Source organism: Podarcis vaucheri, assembly GCF_965113315.1.
Source record: "Podarcis vaucheri genome assembly, chromosome: 12".
Taxonomy (NCBI): domain Eukaryota; kingdom Metazoa; phylum Chordata; class Lepidosauria; order Squamata; family Lacertidae; genus Podarcis; species Podarcis vaucheri.
Window position 1 is genome coordinate 42,192,964 of NC_138750.1, and position 16,528 is coordinate 42,209,491.

Sequence of the window (16,528 nt, forward strand, 5' to 3'; positions counted from 1 at the left end):
CCGATGCCTGGCTACCTTCCTCCCTGCTGCTCTCAGTCTTGAGCGTGGGTCCCGACTTCCAGCTGCTGCCGCCCTCAGTTATGAGCGTGGGTCCCGACTTCCAGCTGCTGCTCTCTGAATCTCCTCTGTTCCCTTCCTCCTGGGGTGTCCCCCCGGATCCCCCCCTTGCTCTGCTCACTGGGGCTCCCTTTTGGGAGTCCTCTGACTCACTGCTTAGGCTTGGAGATCTCGGGTCGTCATCATCACTCATTCTCCCTTCGGCTTCCTCCCCCTCGCTCTCTGTTTCCACCCTTCTCTGCGTCTCTGCTTCTGAACCCCTGACATCCATCCCCCCCTCGAAGCCCCCCCTTCCCCCCTCCCCGCTGTCAGGTGTGGGTGCTGGGCGCTCCATCATCATGGGAGGGAATGCTGGATACAGGTCGCCCCCCGTGGGTGGCCGCCAACTGAAGACCTCCGAGTCTTCCCCCTCGCGGTCGTCGACGTTGACTTGTTGCTCTTCCATCTCTGTACCGCCGTGCTCGAACCCAAGGTCCTCCCCGAACACGTCCATGTCAGTCTCTGCGTCGGTCGCTCGACCTGGCATCTCCAGCCACTTCCTGCGCCATCGCTCCTCTGGTCGATCGTCCCACCAATACGAGTTGCCTGATGCCGAACCTGCCGGTGAACCTTCTGGGGAACGGGTGCTCCGTGCGGGTTCCCCTTCTGAGTCGAATCCATGGAACGTGCTGGAAGAAAGTGTGGGTGTGAACAACCAGTCGTCGAAGAAGCTCGCTGGCATGGGTTTGTGTGGGAAGAGGGCATGAAACTCGTCCTTGAGCAGGGGTTCCTCCAAAGCGTAATCCGGTACCCAGCTATTGGCGCTGGCCCGGGTGCCCTCTCTGGCTAAGAGGTATTCGACTCCCTCTTCCCCCCATCTGGAGTCCAAAATCTCCGTGACCTCGTTGATGTGGTCCTGGTGCTTCACCTCCCGCGTCTCCGTCCGTTCCCGGAGCGGACTTGGCGCCGTCCCTGGCTCCTGGAACCTGTGAGGTGCCTTGTAGGGAGTGAGCACCGACCTGTGGAACACCGGATGCATTCTGGAACCCTCCGGCAGCGCCAGTCGGAAGGCTACCGGGTTGATCTGCGCTTCGACTTGGTACGGACCGATCTGCTTGTGCCCCAACTTCTTCTTGGCAAGCGACCTGGTCGGCACTGCGTGGGCTGCCAACCAGACCCAGTCTCCCACTTGGATCACTTCGCCAACCCGCCTGTGCTTGTCAGCTTGCACCTTGTAGGCGTGCTTAGCTAGCTCCAGCTGCCGTCTGAGTTGATCGTGGACCGCCTGCAGCTCTGACGCGAACGCGTCCGCCGTCTGTGGTTCTCCTTCCCCCACTCTCTCCAGTCCCGGGAAGGTTCTGGGATTCCTCCCATTGTTGGCAAAGAACGGCGTCACTCCTGTGGACACGTGCTTCGTGTTGTTGTAAGCGAACTCGGCTAGCGGCAGGTAATCCACCCACGTCGCAGGCTGTTGATTGGCATAGCATCTCAGGTACTGCTGCATGATGGCATTGACCCTCTCTGCTTGCCCGTTGGTCTGCGGGTGTCTTGCTGATGCCAGATTGACCTTGACATTTAGAAAACCCATCAGCTTCTGCCAGAAAGACGAGATGAACTGGCGTCCGCGGTCGGACAGGATAGACCGTGGCAGGCCATGCACTTTGAACACGTGATCTATGAACAGTTTGGCGGTTTGTTCCGCCGTGGCCACCTTAGCACACGGAATGAAATGTGCCATCTTGGTGAACAAGTCCACCACCACTAGCACAGCTGTCTTGCCTCTCGAGCTGGGTAAATCCGTCACAAAGTCCAGGGCCACCCTCTCCCACGGTTCAAACGGTGTTTGCAGCGGTTCTAACAGTCCCGCCGGTGGTCTGTGTACCGGCTTGGCCCTCTGGCAGGTGTCGCACCTCGCGACGTAGTCCGCGACCTCTCCTCTCAGCCTGGGCCACCAGAAGTCTCTCGCGACTAATTCCATCGTTTTCTCTGTGCCAAAGTGACCGGCCGTGGGTGCGTCGTGCAACTGTTGCAGTACCTTGGCGCGAAGGTCGCCTCCTGGTACATAGACAGCCCCTTTGCGTAGGAGCAAGCCGTCCCGCACCTGGAACTCGTCCGTGGTAGCCGTGCCTCTGAGCAGTTCCGCCATCTTGTCTTGCGCGAATGAGTCGTCCCGCAATGCACGTCGCACCGCATCCAGGTCTACTGTAGCTGAGGCACACGCCCACGCCGTCGGTGCGAAGATGTGCATGGCCGCCGCTGGCGTCACCTCTTCTAGGTATTGCGGTTTTCGGGACAGTGCATCCGCCATGATGTTGGTGTCGCCTGGGACGTACTCTATTCGGAAATTGAAGTCAGCAAAGAACTCCGCCCAACGTATCTGCCTCTGGTTCAGGAACTGAGCCGTGCGCCAGTGCTCCAGATTCTTGTGGTCCGTGCAGACCTGCACCGTGTGCTTGGCGCCGATTAGGAAGTGCCTCCACGCCTTGAAAGCTGCATGAATGGCCAGCAACTCCCTGTCCCAGATGGTGTAGTTCTGTTCCGACTTGCTGAGCTTTCTGGAGTAGAACGCTCCCGGCCGCCACACCCCCTGCGGGTCTCGCTGCAGCAGGACAGCTCCCACGGCTCTGTCTGACGCGTCTGTCTCTACCCTCAACGGTTTACTGGGGTCGATATGCAGCAGTTGCTTCTCCGATGCGAAGAGATGCTTGAGCGCTTGAAAGGACTGTTCCGCCTGCTCCGTCCAGATGAATTTCTTTTTTTTGGAGCTGAGCGTGTCCGTAATTGCTGCCGTCTGCATCGCGAACCCCTTGATAAACTTGCGATAGAAGTTGGCGAAGCCGACAAACCGCTGGACCTCCTTCCGGTTGCGCGGGCTTTTCCAATCCAATACCGCACGAACCTTGGTGCTGTCCATGGCTATCCCCTTGTCCGACAACTTGTATCCCAGGAAATCCACCTCCGTCGTGTCGAACTGGCACTTCTCCAGCTTGGCGTACAGTCTATGTTGTTGCAACCTGCTGAGCACCTCCCTCACGTCTCGGTCGTGAGCTTGCTGCGAGTCAGAGAAAATCAGGATGTCATCCAGGAAGCAGACGCATGTCTTGTAGAGGAGTCCCTCCAACACGTGATGCATAAAAGCTTGAAAACAGTGAGAGCCATTTTGTAATCCAAAGGGCATAACTCTGTATTCGTAGGTGCCCAGCGGTGTGAACATGGCCGTCTTCCACTCATCGCCCTCCCGCATGCGGATGAGATTGTACGCCCCTCGCAGGTCCAACTTGGTGAACACGCGTCCCTTGCGCACCGTCGCGAGGAGGTCGTCAATCCTGGGCATGGGGTAATCAGACGGTTTGGTCATCTGGTTCAAAAGGCGGTAGTCCACAACTAGTCTTTTTTGGGGCGTGTCTTTCTTTTTCACGAAGAAAACGGGACTGCCCCCCACTGCCTTGGACTCTCTGATGAAGCCACGCTCCAGATTATGCTCGATGAACTGTTTGAGTTCCTGCATTTCATCTTCAGACATGGAGTATAGCCGCCCCTTCGGCAGCGTCGCCCCCGGTAGGAGGTCAATCTTGCAGTCATATGGCCGGTGAGGGGGTAGCTTGTCCGCCTCCTTCTCGCAGAAGACCTCCAAAAAGCTCGCGTATTTGTGGGGGACCGCTTGCAACGTTCCCAACTGCAGTTGTGATTCCTCCTCCTCTCCCTCCCGTCGGGGCAGGATGCAGTGTTCTGCGCAATAAGAGGAGCCGAAGATCAGTTGTCTCTGGTACCAAGCCAGTGTCGGACTGTGCCTGTCCAGCCAACTCATGCCCAACACAATGGGCGTGTCCGACAGTTGGGTGACATTAAAACTGATGACTTCCCTGTGGTTGCCAAGGCGCATCACCATCGGTGGCGTCTGCTTCACCACCTGCCCCCCTAGCAACTCTCTGCCATCCACTGTGACGACTTGCAGGGGCAGAGTGGCAGGCAATAGCTGTATAGCGTGCTGCTCCACAAAGCTCTGCGCTATAAAGTCTGCGTTGCTTCCAGAATCCACAGAAAGCGGCACTTCGATAGTGACGCCGTCGGGTAGCTGGAGAGATGCTGTGAGCTGCACTACTGGTTTGGGTGGGAGGGGATCCGTGGGTTGCAAGATTGCTGGGGACTGCTTCACAGATGCGTCTGGCTGGGCCCCAGTGCCTCCGTCTCCAGCCAGACATCGTCGTTTCCCTGCTGTGGTTCTCCTTGCTGCGTTGCTGCAGTCACCATTGCTGAGGCTGCAGTGTGCTTGTGGAGCCTCCGGGGACACTCCTTCGCCAAATGGCCTGGATCCTCGCAGATGTAACACTTCCTGTTCCCTCTAGGAGGCTTCGCTTTCACTGCTGCCGGTGCTAGGGCTCTGGCTGCTGACTGAGCCCTTGCACCTCCAACCTCCATCGGTTCCCCTCCCCCTCCTGGCGGAGGTGTGGATTGCGCACGCGCTGCTTCCCTCGGAACGAAAGAGAAACTTCTCGCTGCTTCGCGCCCTCCACGTCCTTCATCTCTGCACCATGGACGTTCTTCCAGCCTCACCCCCACAGTCAGCGCCCTTTGGACCACCTCCTGCGTGCTTCGGGGCCTCTCCCCCCTTGCAATTTCATCCTTAACCGCTGAACTTAGACCCTCCCAGAAGAGGTCTCTGACAGGGGGCGAATCCCGATCCCATTCTAAAGCACTGACCAGCGCAAAAAATCGGGCGTGATACTGCCGGACGCTCGCCCTCCCTTGTTTTAGTCCATGAATCTCCCGTCTGGCAAGATCCACATCAATAGTAGACAAAAAACACGCATCCATCGCTTTGATAAAGGCATCTGCATTCTGAAGCGCCGGATCTTTATCCCTCCACAAATTGCGCAGCCAGGCTTTGGCATCCCCATGCAAATGGGACAATATGAACCCCACCTTCTCTTCCTCATCTCTAAAGTCTTTTGCCAGCAGTTGCAGTGCGCACATTACGTCTGCTCTAAAATTAGGGTACTGTTGCAAAGTCCCATCGAAGTGAGCCACAAGCCCTCCTGCTCTCCGTGCCAATCCCACGCCCTCCGGTCTGGGTCCCGGTTGCCCTTGCTTAACAAGCATTTCAAACCTGGCGTGTAGGTCTCTGTAGGCGGCTGTAGTCTCCTCCTCCCGTTTCTTGGAAGCCAATACCTCTGAGGACAACTGGGTCACTGCCTCTTGCAGCGCGGAGATCCTCTGTTCTTCCGTCATTTTGCTAACCTTTGTGAGCTCGCTTACAGACACCCCTCTTCCTCCCCTAGCGGCTTCTGCTCCCGCTGCGAGGTTTCAGGTTTCTGAAGCTTTGAAGAGACGGGTCTTACTGTCAGAGCTGCTACCAGGTCCCAGCTCACATAGGACCACGCCACACAGCGTCCACTTTAAAAGAGTCTTTATTGAGTTACAGGTTTCATTTCCGAACTGCAGCGTGCAGCTCTACACCTTCTGCTCTAGGTCGGCGAAGACCCGTCTGAGTCCCCGCCTCTTGCACACCAGCTTAATACCCTAGCCTTGCTCCACCTCCTTCGCCTCTCCCTACGTCTCTGGGTCCTTCTGCCCCCCTGGGCCTCCTCCCTTCTACTCTCCTCTGACGCTGACCCCCCTGATCCTTCTGCCTCCTTGCGGCGGGCTTTAGGACCTGGCTCACTCTCCGGGCTGCTTACTGCTCCAGCTTCCGCTGCATTTGAACTTGGCGCGCGCGCCCAACTCTCTACTTTCCTCTTAACCGTTGCCTCGCTCTCTGAGGAGGGCGTGACCACCCCTGACTCGTGCCCTCCCTCCTGCTGACAGCCTCCGGAACCCGATGCCTGGCTACCTTCCTCCCTGCTGCTCTCAGTCTTGAGCGTGGGTCCCGACTTCCAGCTGCTGCCGCCCTCAGTTATGAGCGTGGGTCCCGACTTCCAGCTGCTGCTCTCTGAATCTCCTCTGTTCCCTTCCTCCTGGGGTGTCCCCCCGGATCCCCCCCTTGCTCTGCTCACTGGGGCTCCCTTTTGGGAGTCCTCTGACTCACTGCTTAGGCTTGGAGATCTCGGGTCGTCATCATCACTCATTCTCCCTTCGGCTTCCTCCCCCTCGCTCTCTGTTTCCACCCTTCTCTGCGTCTCTGCTTCTGAACCCCTGACAAGTGGTACCTCGGGTTACATACGTTTCAGGTTACATACACTTCAGGTTACAGACTCTGCTAACCCAGAAATAGTACCTCGGGTTAAGAACTTTGCTTCAGGATGAGAACAGAAATCGGGCTCTGGCGGCGTGGCAGCAGCAGGAGGCCCCATTAGCTAAAGTGGTGCTTCAGGTTAAGAACAGTTTCAGGTTAAGTACAAGCCTCCGGAACGAATTAAGTACTGAACCTGAGGTACCACTGTATACGGCAATAGAATTTTGCAGAATTTAGGCCTGCAGCTTAATCTTAGGAGGTGCTGCTCTCATAAGATCCTGATGTCGGCATGGAAAAGTTCCTTTGCGCTTATGCTTGAATCTTTGGTTGCCATGAGCCTCTTGAGGCGATGCCGCTTTAGAAACAACACCAGTCTCAGGATTTTGTAGGTTGCCGGGGAAGAAATAAGACATGACATAAAAAGGAATACTGCAGAGCTGAAGGAGGTTCCAAAAAGGGAAATCAAAATCATTTAAGGGGTAGGAACAAGGCCTTAATGGGAAAGGTTACTGCATTTCAGGCTTTTTAATTTAGAAAAATGGGTAAGTAAGGGAAGATGTGATAGCACTGTATAGAATTGTGCATGGGGAAAGTGGCTAGGAAGAAGCTTTTCTCATGAGTACCAGACTCCAGACCATCCAATGAAGCTGGAAGTTGGAAGATTAGGACAGACCAAGGAATGTATTTCTTGACACGTTGCATTGTTAAAACTATGGGAATTGCTGCCATGAAAGGTAGCGAGGGCCACTAACTTGGATGGCTTTTAAAGAGGATCAGACAAATTCATGGTCAGCTAGCAGCCTGCTGGGAACCCACAGGCAGAACCTGGTTCCGCAGCAGCGCTCTCCCTACTTGTTCCCAGCACTGGTGTTAGAGGCTTACTGTCTATGAAAGTAGAGGAGGTAAAACAGCCATTGTGGCTGCAAGCTGTTGATAAGCTGCATCAGCCTATTTTATTTTTGGAGAGAAAGAATCTCTCTGTCTCTCTCACAGACTCAGACACACACACACACACACTTTGTGTAAAATCCTTGATAAAAAATTCTGAAGAAGCTGAAAACTTGCCACACTATTTATTTATTACATTTATATACCGCCTTTTCTTCCAATAATCTCAAGGTGGTATATATGGTTTTCCTTACCTCACAACAGCCCTGTGAAGTTGGGTTAGGCTAGTCCAACACTCTAACCATTATGCCACACTGGCTCTCAGTGGGACAATTTGGTTGGCGCCAGCTATGGATTTTGGAAACTAGGATTTGCCACGTCTGCATCACTGGTTGTGTTTTATTCCTCGGCCCACTGGGATGCTGACGTGACAATCTGAACCCAGATTAGACCACCAATACGTACAATTTCTGCCCTGAATAATATATCTCTTTTCATGCTGGAAGCCACCTGCGTTTGTCCCTATGTACCACGCGGGACGCGGGTGGCGCTGTGGGTAAAACCTCAGTGCCTAGGACTTGCTGATCATATGGTCAGCGGTTCGAATCCCCACGGCGGGGTGAGCTCCCGTCATTCGGTCCCAGCTCCTGCCCACCTAGCAGTTCGAAAGCACTCTTAAGTGCAAGTAGATAAATAGGTACCGTGTTATAGCAGGAAGGTAAACGGCGTTTCCGTGTGCTGCGCTGGTGCTGGCTCGCCAGCTGCAGCTTCGTCACGCTGGCCACGTGACCCGGAAGTGTCTTCGGACGGCGCCGGCTCACGGCCTATAGAGCGAGATGAGCACGCAACCCTAGAGTCGGACACGACTGGCCCATACGGGCAGGGGTACCTTTACCTTTACACCACCTCTAGTAAATGTCACTAAGGCTTTGTACACACTTCGTAGCACATTCAAAGCACATGCTTTTCCTCAAAGAATTCTGGGCACTATAGTTCACCCCTCAGTTACATTTCCCAGCAAACCTTAACAAACTGCAGCACCCAGAATTCCTTGAGAGCAGAAATGTGCTTCTGATGTGTTTTAAAGGTATACAGCCTCAGTTACCCACCTTTAAAATGGTAATAATATTGACTCTCCCCGCAGCAGGGCTGAAGCACTCAGCAATTAAAAGTGCTATAGAAAATATTAATAATAATTCAAAAAGGATTCAAAGGACACCATAGGGACCTGAGCGCAAAGTTGGCACGAGTTCCATCCTGTTTTCCGTCCCTCGGATAAGACCTCCTGCACTTGAAGCATTCTCCCTCCCTCCCCCTTGTTCCTTTGCCAACCTCTGCAAACAATTGGACTTCAGGGGTGCAGATTAAAGCTGCGTAGCAGGTGGCAATCTAATTGCTATCAACCTTGTATCTGCATTTATTTTGTCATCTGAACTCGCCTGCAGCTGGCTCTCAACACTGATTATTTTTTGAGCAATTAGTTTACAGGTTCAAAGAAGGTATAGGCTTCAGATCCTCAATTTGCATGAAACATACAGTACAGAACCAAAGGCGGCAGAGGCCTATGTGATTTGGGAGGTGGCAGCAAAGAGGAGGGCTTTGTACAGGTGCCATGTTTTGAATTAGGTGAAATATTTACCCAGGTTTCAAAGTAAGTGCCCTTTTCAGTCTATTCACAGGAAAGCTTTCATTGTACAATTTTGTATATATTGCCTGGTCTGGCCAACTGGTACCGGCTTGATACCAGCAGCTGAAAGAGAAGGATTATGCCAGCAAAAGGTGGCATATCCTCCACTGGGTTTGGGGTGGTGCCAGCAAACAGCCAGCCAACTAGCAACTGTGAAGGCAGCACCACGAGTGGAACACATCCTTCTTTTCATCTACAGGAATAATGAAAGCTATTTCAGAAGCCCGTGAAACAGCATGATTGATAACATTTTGTTTCCAGGACTTTAGGTGTTAAAAGCAATCTCCTGTTATGAGACGGGTGTGAGGCTGAGCCATGGCAATTTAAAGCAGCATCATTAGGTGTTTCAAATGTTTGGTGTGAATGTGGCTCAAGTTGGGACAACACCCAATAAAAAGAATCAGGCTGGACATATCTGAACTAATCCAGCAAGCTCTTCCCAGGATTCAGCCTGACAATTTGGGTGCAACAGAAGAGCTGAGCTGCTCTCACAGGCTCAACGATAAGACCAAGTCTGAGAGCTGCAATTCATTCCATTTTAACACACAAGATGGCACCAAAGAACCATTTTAGCCCTATAGGAGTTTGTGTGCTGTTTTGAGTGCAGTGGTGCGAGTCATCATTGCCATTCCTGGTTCCAGCTTGACAGATAAGTTTCTGTGTTGTACAGAGCTCTTTGGCATAGAGGAAGTGAGCTAATGCTGGTTTTAAGTTTTTGCAAGCACTGGTGGTCTTGCTTTGTAATCTCAGATCCCTGCTTGTATACTCAATTAGCAGCATCCCCAGCCTCTTTGGACATGCCCCATCTCCAAGAAACAGACAGTTGTCCAAACATAATGGGTGGGATCCAGTGACGACTGCTGAAGAGAGGTACTCTATGCCAACAGAACAGAATTGTTTTCCTCTCCCCTGCAGCATCCTGGGGTTGGGGGACCCTCTGGAGTCGATTTAGTTGGGGCACAGGGGAGGGTTTTTTGTCCAAACAGTCTAGATGTTTCCAATGAGAGAGAATGCCTGCACAAATAACAGTAATTAAAAAGGCTGAATCATACAATCATAAATGAACATATTACAAATGGTTGAAGAAAAAAGTGCAACATGTATGAAGACATAATAGTACAAAGTAGTAATGTAATCTGCTAGTAGTGCACCGCTAAACAGTATACAAAAATTTGCAAATGATCAGCATGCAGCAGTCTATAGTTGTCCAACTTTTGCAAAGGTCAATAATGAACAATGGGGAAATGTTCAGATCACCCATTTCAGGTGTTACAAATGTGAAATACATTAATTAGAGGGATTGCAGTGCATATAATTAGTGCTGAGAGGGGACAGCTTTCCTTTGGTGTGTAAGCTTCTGTGATCAATACCTGCCAAAAATATTACACAGCTTCAAATTTGGAATTCAAAGAACAAAATATTTCTTTGTTGCTGTCAAAGATATTGTGTTTCTACTCCTGAGCGGTCAGTAGAACCAGCTTTATGTGCTACTGCTAGAGGACAGTGTCCTCTTAGCCCAGAGCTGATAGCCTAATGCTGCTAATGTACATCAGGGCATATGACTGAACTAGTCAGTTTGAAACCAGATCTACATCTGATTGGCCTGCCCTAATCCCTACTTAAAAATCTGAATCTATGCCAATCCTTGGAACAGTTCCAGCCTGAATCAAGCTTTCTTGTCTAAAGTGCATATCAATCAATTTGGAAATCCCATTTGATATATATTTTTGTGTGCTTAGTATTTCACTATTAAAACAGTGAAAGTAGTTTGAAAGGAAGATAAAATTGTGCAAGTGGCCCATCAGCCTAGGATGTCTGTTGATGAAGAGCAGACCAGATTTTTCAAATGACAGCTATTCACTCTGAAGTGGACTGAAACATGCCAAGCATCTGATCTAATGACGCCAAGCAGCCATGGCATCGTTCCAAGAGGAAAGGAAAACCCAGTGTGAGAAATAACCGGCAGAGGGATGGTAAATTAGGACACAAGCTGCACAGACCTGCACAGCATCCAAAATGAATGCTGGCACCATACAAAGAGGGCACTGGATTCTCACCCATTCCCAGAGGCTTCATATGCCAGCTCAGAAGGCTTGCCCCGACCAAAGCCACATCGCCCGAATGAACAGGTGCAGCCCCACCCAAACAACAACAATAGAGGACAAAGGAGAACAAATAAGCATTAAATCCAACCACAGTGCTACTCATCCTAGTAATCAGAGACAGGTGGCATTGGCTAATTCTGCCAGCCACAGGACCCCCTGGCTGCACATATTGGTAGGGTATAAGCTGCTATTAAATTGATGTTACTTGCAGTCACTACTAAGTTATGTGGCACAGCATATCAAATACAATAAACAAATAATTTCATTTGTATGCCGCCTTTCCAAAGTTAAGACCATGCTCAAGGCTGCTTACAACGTACAAAAGAAAAATAAATACGTAAGTACAAACATAACAAAAGTAGTCATAAACAATAAACACAACGTCAAAAAGTACACAACCTGAACCTTTTTTAAATAAATAAAAAACTGCATTGATTTAGACACTGCTTAAGATATGTTGTAACCAAATTTGACACAATGGTCCCTAAGGTCAATAAGCAGTTTCCTGACTATATTTGGACACCATTTTGAAACTAAATAACAAGCTCAGTCTTTAAAAAATGCACCGATTAGGACAACTATTAAGGTATTCTAACAAAAAATTGCTACAGTGGTTCTTCAGATCAAGCAGCAGGTTTTAGTCCACAGGTGAATATCCTTGGATGCCATTTTGAATCAAAATGGTGGACTAAACCTTTCAAAACTGCACTGATTGACAGTAAAGGGTTACTGTTGGTTTCTTAGAATTCCCAAATAATACCAGCAGTCCCTACTAGTTAATTGTATGGAAAGCCAATAAGAGATTTCAAGAATAAACACTAGTAAGTAATAGTAACTTGGTTTTTACCCACCTTGAGGCTTTACAATAAGGCAGAACACAGATTTTAAAATATATAAATACAGTGTTTAGAACCACCCAGAGAAGCAGTAGGTCCTTTAGTTGACAAATGTGTGATAAAGCTTAAGGGAGGCAGGAAAAAATTGTTTTAAAAACTAAGCCAATTCTTTACATCAGTCTTCAGGTGCTCAGCCATGTTCCCGTGGGTACCACAAGCCAGATACCACAGCAAACCTACAGCTGCCTACAAAAGGCAGACAGCTTTGGACTGAGTTCTCTGTCTTAGTAGCCAGCTACTGTTTCCTGCTGAAGATTGGCTCCACACACCTCAAAAGCTATCGGTTTTTGAGTAAACTCAACATATGTTGAACTAATGGCAACTTTGTATGGATCACACTTCTGGTAAATGCACATAAGCATAAGCATTACAGAAAGAAAGGCTGGCTATTTCTGGGTTCCTAGGAAATCTTTGTGTAGCTTTGCAAGATGGGTTTGATCTTGGTTCTCTGAAGAAACATGGCAAACCGAAAGATATGGAAACAGCAACAGGGAAGAACAGGGAACAGATCTCCAAGAGGAGATAAGGTTTTTTTACTGTTTTGTAAAAGTAATTTTTGGAAAATTCTTTAAAAATGCTTTTTGGTAGGAAGAAGTAGCAAGTTCTGTTGAATTTAATAGAACTTTCCTCCCAGGTAAGTGGGGATAGGATTGCAGCCTAAATATCTGAGAATCAGAGGAGTTTCCACTGTGCAAATTCATCCCATTCAATCTTTGTTAAGTTCTCAGACTTGCTCTCATGTGGATCTTTTTTTTTTTCTTGATCTAAGTCTGAAGCTTTTGGTTACTGAATTTGGTTGCCTTACTTTGTGTGTGTTGACTGTTGGATTTTAATTTTTACTATGGGCAGGGGTCTTTAAAGCAGCACCAGATTTAGGTCACTGCAGGCAGTTCCTCAGAACAGGGTGCTGATCGGAGGGGGTGCAAAATGTAGAAGATTCATAATTGAGAAGATCCATTTGGAGGTACCAACTATTGGCCTTGCACATGGTGCCATATTAAAAAGATTACATAAGTTTGCCCCTGTTAAAAGCTGGAAGTTACCTGGGCCTCTGAGCAGAGGCATATCTAGGCTCCCTTGCACCCTTGACAAGGAGATGTATTGGTCCCTCCGAAGCCAGGATAGACCATGACCTAGAAACTCAAAAACTTTGCTTTTCATCACCTTTTGCTTAGGCAGGGCACCTAGAGGGCTACTGCCCAGAAAGCAGTCAGGCAGTCTCCTAGCCATTCCAAGCCAAAGCAGAGAGGCACAACTTTTGCTCCCCCACCCCACCCTGGGCCTGCCCCATAGGGGCCAGCTGCTAGGGGCCAAGGCACTTCCCTTCCCCATTATTGTTTTTTGTTCAGAGGGCGTTTGGCTCTGCCACCTGGCTCCTCACAATGTTGCCTCTGGCCTGCACCCTTGGCGGGGACCAACCTAACCAATCCCTAGGTACGCCCCTGTCTCTGAGATGCCTTGCCTGGGACTAAGCCCCATTGAATTCAATTAGATGTGCTTCTTAGTAGACATGCAGCCCTGCAAGGAAGTGCATTTAGGATTGCATGGTTACAGGGTCCGAACCTCTTTGATTTAAAAAGGCTGCCTCTGAAGTTCAGTGGACGGCCCCTAGTTCTTGAATTCTGCCAGTAACGCACCCATTTTGTTTTGAGGGAGGCCTTCAGAAATCTTAACAAACTGATTGTGATGATACAGTGAAGAAGATCCACAATCTCCAGGCTGTTCTTCCATGCCATGGTCCTGCATTAGTTTCCCATCTGCTTTCCCATGTGGGGGGGGGGGACGACGACTCAAGCCCCACAACATGGGTTTGGGACTCAGGACTGACCCCCTTCTCTGTGTACCCAACTTTCTGTGCCCTAGGGCACTCTCTGAGCCTCTTGTCTGGGTGCCTGGGTGCAGGGCTCAAAGCGCAGGTTGCTTACCAACAAAGCCCCAGGGCAGCCAGTTGTCTCCTTAATTCCACAAGCTGCTTTCCTCACCCTGCACAGCTTTTTATTATTTTGTAGACATTGATCCTCGAGGTCTTTTTGACTGAAACTTTTTTTAAAAGCTGCCATCACGTTTTATTGTGTGCTCAAATTTAGCACCATCCTTTATGGAAATCCAGGCAACCTCTCTGCTCTTTGTGAGCAGGTGCCTACCGGTTTGCGAAGCCAACTGTTGGTCAAACTCACAAGAGGACACTGTAAAAGTGTTGGCTCCCCCTTTCTCCTTTCCCTACCTCCTGTGCTAGTGTGAAATCCAGTAGCTAACAAAGGTGGTGGTGAGAGCTGGGGGGGTGGGGGGGAGATGTGAATACTTAAAGACCCGCTTTTCAAGCCCACTTACACGTCTGGGGATGATTTTTGTCTTTTTTAAAGAGCCTGTTTTGAAAATCGGGGCAGAGGGGGTGGGGGGTGGGAGCAGAGAGATGAAGGAGGACAAACGCACAAAAAGATACCTGTTTGGTTTGCAAAGGGCCTGGAAATCACCCGTGAGCGACCATATATAATTTGATTTGCTAGGCAATCTGCGAAGCGATTGCCCATCATTTATAATGTTCATTGAGCATTTTGCTTAATTGTGTCTCTTTTTGTAAAGGAAGCACAGCCCCCTCCCGGCTCCGGAGCGCACAAGTGGCCAGATTCCCATGGACCAGCCCGGTCTGCAGCTTCGCGAAGCTTTCCCAAGCGCTCCAGCAGGGGCGGGGCGAGGGAGGCGTTAATAGCTCCAGGCCGGCTGGACAGGGAGGGGGGGAGAGAGAGGGAGCGAGGCGGGCGGGGGGCAGCGAGCGAGAGCGGAGAGAAAGCAGCTCGCGCAGGTACGAGCATCCTCCGCCGCCGCCGCCCCTCCTCCTCCCTGCAGCCCTTGGCAACCCGCCGCCTTTGCAGGTGCTGCCTTTTGAAGAGCGCCACCCCCTGCCCCTGGACGTTGCTCATTTCTTAGGAGAAGTGGGATTTATAGGGAGAGCCGCGGCTGATTAATCTGCGGGAGGCAAACAGAGGAAATCCTTCATGGGGGCGAGCGCGAGCACGCGCGCATCCCCAGAGCCACGAGGTGCTCAGCAGCTCAAAAGCCACTCCATCTTCTATGGCGCTCAGGTGAGGGGCGCAGTGCCGGGCAGCTGCCGACAGGTGTCGCGCTGCACGCGGCTTGGAAGCCTAGGGACGGAAAGAAACCTGTTGCAAGCGCCATGAACTCGCCTGGGTGTAGTGGTGTGTTGTTATCATCAACGCCTCTATATATATGAATCGAACCTCCTGCTTTAGGAAGAGATGAGGATATGTTGGATCATAAACCAAACTTACCGAGCAGCCCTCTCCCGGTTGATCTTGCTGAGCATCTCCTCAGCCTTTCTCCCCGGGGTTTGATCAGTCCCGTTTGCCGAAGGAAAGAATCCGAAAGAGACCTGGTAGATCGGCAGCCTTAGCTGGAGAAGGGCGGGCGATCCAGGACGGTGTTTCCTGCCTACTTGAGGAGGAGATCCGCCTTGAGTATCATCAAGCGTAGATGCAAATCCGCGTTGGACACGCTGTGATATTTCAAGAAGACGCTCCCACCCCCAACAATAAGTTCTTCGGCTTAGAGAAAGGCTTAGATATTGTTCAGCACAAAAAAGTTTCGGTTGCCTCCTAAAAGCGGGAAATTTCCCCTTCCAGTGGCTGCAAGGAAATAAAAAGAGTTGATGAGCCATATACGTATATATATATATATATATATATATATAGGCAGCAGCAGTGCGCCTGCGTTAAGCCGCTTTGGGGGCATGCCACTCAACGCACATCGCCCCTGTGAGTGCGATAAATACACTAATGAAAAAACGAATCGTTCTCTTTCAATATTTATTAACCCGCAAAGAAGGTTGGGAAAAAGAAATGCACTTCACTTTGCCCCATTAATCGCCAAAATGTGTATAATTCTGATTTCTGAATGTAGATTGCCCCATGCACGAAGCGCAACCTGAACCTGCTCAGAGAGGTTCCCGCGGGGAGGGAAACACCCACCCAAATGGATTTGGGGGCCAAACCACAGCAGTCAACTTTTCCCTTTTCTTGCGAGGAATCTTCTTCGGAATAAGGGGCTTTCCCTTTAAAAAAGGAAAACGTTGACAGCTATGGGCCAAACCCTACTTCAAAACGAGCCTTTTCGTGCTTTAGACGTGTTTTGGGGCGTGTGGAATAGCAAATGTTGTACCGGAAGGCTTCCCCGACCCCCCCAAAACAAGCGCAAAGTTTCGCCACGTGCTCAGGAGGATCTTATCCCCTCATAAACGTTACTTTCCATTGCACATTCACAGGAGCCAGCACAGCCTGAGGCTGGAAGAGAGAGAGAGAGGAAAACCAAGGGGCTGGCTTTAGAACTGCGGCAGAGCGAGAGACAGTTCTAACCGTTGATTTCACCCCCACCTCACGACGCCCCTCCTCAGCCATAGCCCCACATCTTCGTCTCTTCACCGCCCCCCCCCCCGCCATCATTTGATTTGCCTCAGCAGCGCCTACAAATCGATGGCGTCCCATTTGTTACAGTCTTCCGAGGGTTCCGTGGAGAGAGCGGGGCGCGGGGGGAAGGCCCTGCCTGCCTCCCTCCGTCCCTCCCTCGTCTCCAGGCGCACAAGTGGTGGGATTCCCATGGATGCGGCCTGCTCTGCAGCTTGGCCCTGGGGAGGGGGGAGGGGGCAGGAGGAGACACGGCGACCCCCGGCTTGAAAGGCCTTGAACAGAGGCTCTTTTATGGCGCATTTACCAGCCGAGGGCTGCTCAGG

The 16,528-nt window shown here is 50.7% G+C and overlaps 1 protein-coding gene across 2 annotated transcripts in view; it reads right to left on the reverse strand.

Moving 5' to 3' along the window:
• The window catches only part of PIP4K2A (phosphatidylinositol-5-phosphate 4-kinase type 2 alpha), a 204,459-nt gene extending 187,931 nt beyond the window's left edge, over positions 1 to 16,528 (reverse strand). Inside the window, exons 1-2 of one of the 2 annotated variants that reach the window (XM_082193662.1) lie at positions 16,510 to 16,528; positions 15,075 to 15,428 (exon numbers count right to left, since the gene is read on the reverse strand). The gene's annotated coding sequence lies outside the window, so the exon portion shown is untranslated. Of the gene's footprint in view, positions 1 to 15,074; positions 15,453 to 16,509 lie in introns of those variants that run through there. The other variant, XM_082193663.1, reaches the window with a different exon arrangement.